The following is a 3,677-nucleotide window of genomic DNA, read 5'->3' as shown; positions in this document are numbered from 1 at the left end:
ACACTGTGTGAAAATATATTGCTGTGATTGGTGTAATAAAAAAACTGAACAGCCAATAGCTAGGCAGGAGGTATAGGCAGGACCTCTGGGCACAGAGAAAGAAAGTAGGAGGAGGCATTCGAGGCACAGAGAGACACTAACAAGACATGGAGGGAGTCAGACATACAGAATGAAAGCAAGATTAAAAAAAAAAAGCCACGAGGCAAAATGTAGACTAATATAAATGGGTTAATTTTAAGTTATAAGAGCTAGTGAGACAAGCCTGAGCTAAGGCTGAGTTTTCATAACTAATAAGACGTCTCCATGTTGTTATTTGTGAGCTGACGGCCAGCAACAACATCTTACACCCTAGTTCTGGCTGGCCTGGAAGTCAAACTACTGACCACATTCACAAGAGATCCTCCTGTCTCTGCCTCCACAGTGCATCCCCATGCCAGTCCAGTCTAGTTCAATGCAAAGGACCGATCAGGTAGCTGATGGGAGAAAGCAGTGAGCCCAGGAGGAAAGCCATCCCAACTCTGAATTAGAGAACAAACAAGGACACAAGTCACAACTATTCAGAAGGAAAAGTCAAAAAAGGAGCCGTCAAGGAAGCGCCCAGGTTTTTTGGTTAAGGCAGGTGTTAGTAAAGAATCTATTACAGTCAGAGGGCAAGCATGTGAGGAACATAAGGTCTGAGAGAGGACTTACAGCTCAGACTACGAAGAAGGTTTTCTAGGAGGGCAGCAGCCTACAGCCCTTTGCCATGTTTACATTTGGGAAATAGCATTCAGGCAGCAGCACCACATTTCCTGGGAGGGGCTCCCAGGAGGGTCAGTAATGGAGAGCTGTTGAGACGTGGCTTTTTTTTTTTCTTTCCTGGCTGTGTATTTGTGATGTTCTGATGAAACTGCAGGCTCTCAGCAGGAAAGCCTGTGATTAGCGCAATGTTTAAGCAGGAAACCCAAAGTGGGGAAAAGCAGCCTTGGCAGATGGCCAGGCGTGGTGCGTGGTTGGCACAGTTCCTGGGGTCTCAGAAGTTGTGTGGGTGCTCGCTGGGCCGAAGACTAACTCCAAGTTCTTTCTGTTGTGACTTTGTTCTGAAGGACTTCTGAGAGGAAAGCATAAAAAGATTTTCATACTTGGGGTTTGGAAACCTCTCTTTTATGTGCTGAGTACTTCACAGTTTACAAAATGTTTTTACACTCATGGTAACTTTTTTTTCCACCCAGATGGTAGTATTCTTCCAATCTATGTGTTTTCAAACAACATTTGGGAGTTATAAGTGATTTTTTTCAAAAGTGCATAGCTGAAAAGTGCCAAAACCATTGACCTGCATGAAATGTTTTATGTTGGCAAAACAATAGAGAAGTGAAAGTCCTACTCTGGGTGAGAATGCGGATTGAGCTGGCTTTTCACAGCACATTGTCAGAATCTTTTAAATGTGGTTGGCCTTTCATCTGGCAGTTCTAATTCTGGGACCCGTGCTCACCCTAAATAGCAAAGCTGGCAGTGAATCCAACACTAAAATGTGTCCCAGTGGCCTTAGGGAAGAGTGAAAAGGCAATACAAGGACACATTACCAAGTTGGTCACCACTGTATGCAAAGAGGACCTGATCCTGCTGGAACTCTCTAAGGGACACAAAGAACTCTGAAAGACAGAGGAGGGAATGTATTCATAGGCTCTCACCTACATTAGTTTCTCCAGAGAATGTTAACTCACTTCCTGGCTTACCAAATGGGTTCCCAGGAGTATCTCAAAATGTATTCACGTATCAACGATGCAATTCAAAATAAGGTTAATGGTAACCTGAGACAGATGCTAGTGTTGTCATGGGAACACAGATCTCTGAAAAATTCAATTTTCAGAATCTGGAGCTGTAGCTCTATGGAATTAACAGGAACAGGATCCAGACCCCTTGGAGTTTCGAGGGGAACCTATCAATAATTTATAAGGTATTTTGATTCTCTGCCTTGGGAGATTTTCCCTATTCCATGGCAAAATGCCAGATAATCTCTTGGGCAGCGTGACCAGAGGACAGCAGAGAGAAGGCTCTCTGCCCAGTGTCAAGCCCAACAACAGCAAAAAAAAAAAAAAAAAAAAAAAAAAAAAGTGATTATCAAAAATCCAGTTCTTCTCAACTGTAGTAGCTATAGGATTCACCTAGGAACCTGCTGTAAAGTTAAATTCCTGGGCCACACCTAGAAATTCTCATTTGTGTCTACATAATAATCTACCTAAATAAACCTATGTTTCCCATTTTAAATCCCTCCAGCAATTCCTCTGTAAGTGATCTAGAACCACACTTGAAAAACACTGGCCCTGGACCTAGACTCTGAGCCCCAAGAGGGGAAAACATGTGCCTATACCTGGTTCCCTATTCAATACCAGGCACATCCAGGGACCAGGTAATTGTTTACTGAATTGTCCAAAACCAATCCTCTAAAAAAAGGGTTTCAAATGGGGTCGGCTCAAATCTGTGACCTCTCTATGGGAATAGTCTAGGAAAGGAGATTCAAACTCACTAAAAGCTAAATGATAATCCATGAGGCCAAAGAATTCATTAACATGTAAAAACAACTGCAACTAATTTGGATAATAATATATTTTCTCCTAATAACAAAAACCCAACTATAAAACTAATCTAGTGCCTGGCAAACAAGAAGAGTCCAGGGTCCTTGAGCAATGTAGCTCAGGTAGCCCACGAGAGAAAGAGAGGGAGAGAGAGGAAGGGAGGGAGGGAGGGAGGGAGGGAGAGAGGGAGGGAGAAAATATAATTTAATAAATTTTAGATTTAAACTATTGACATGACTAATTTATGAGATAATATAAAAATACTGTATAACTGAAAAGCACTACATAAAGTTATTACCATCTTGGAAAATATGCTGAAGACATTTCATAGGGGAGTAATGTGTACAAGCTCTGAAGTCAAACACAAGAGAAAACGGGAAGCAAATCGCTGCGCTTCCCTAAACCCAAGTTTTCTGCTTTCTAAGATAGAAATAACGATAGTATCTGCCTTTGACATTTCGTGAGAATTGAGGCAGTGTGTTTTCCATTTCCTCTACTTCCATTCCCAGGGACTCTAATGCCAGACACTTACTACACTAATACAAACATGGTAGGCAACATGGGCCTGTCAAAATGCTTGTCACTTTACCCCTCTAAGCCTTGGTGTACGCACGGAAGAATGCAGAAGACCCTTGCCAACTTGGCTCACTGACGGCCTATCTTCAACTATGGCTACTGAATGTTCCCAGCACGTAGACCTATCGCTAACTCTTCAAACCTAGGAATGAATGGCACAGCCAACGCGTGGGTCTTGACTAAGAAGTTTCAAGAGAGATGATGGGGATGTTTCCTGGGGTCCGAGGCAAGACCGTAAGAAGAACGTGCTGCTGTAACTCTGCTTTCCGGTTGGGATGGAATATTGGCCTGGGAGGTGGGGTAGGCAGGGGCCGATGTGAGAAAACCAAACAGCAGCCTTACTTCCTGGAAGTCACAAAGAAGAGCACTGAGCCTGTCCGGACTTGGGCTAGGGGTCGCAGCACACAAGGATCCCGGAAATGGGTGGGGCCTAGGCCCGAGAAGCGCACGCGCACTGAAGTCGCAAAGCCCCTCGGGGTCGGAGAGCTCACGTCAACGTCTACGTGAAAGACGTAGGCAAACGCGGGGAGAGAAAACGCCGGGCTG

The sequence above is a fragment of the Mesocricetus auratus genome, unplaced genomic scaffold (genome assembly GCF_017639785.1).
Source record: "Mesocricetus auratus isolate SY011 unplaced genomic scaffold, BCM_Maur_2.0 Super-Scaffold_6730, whole genome shotgun sequence".
NCBI classification, from domain to species: Eukaryota; Metazoa; Chordata; class Mammalia; order Rodentia; family Cricetidae; genus Mesocricetus; species Mesocricetus auratus.
The sequence above is the reverse complement of the archived record's forward strand: the minus strand, read 5'-3'. Positions refer to the sequence as shown.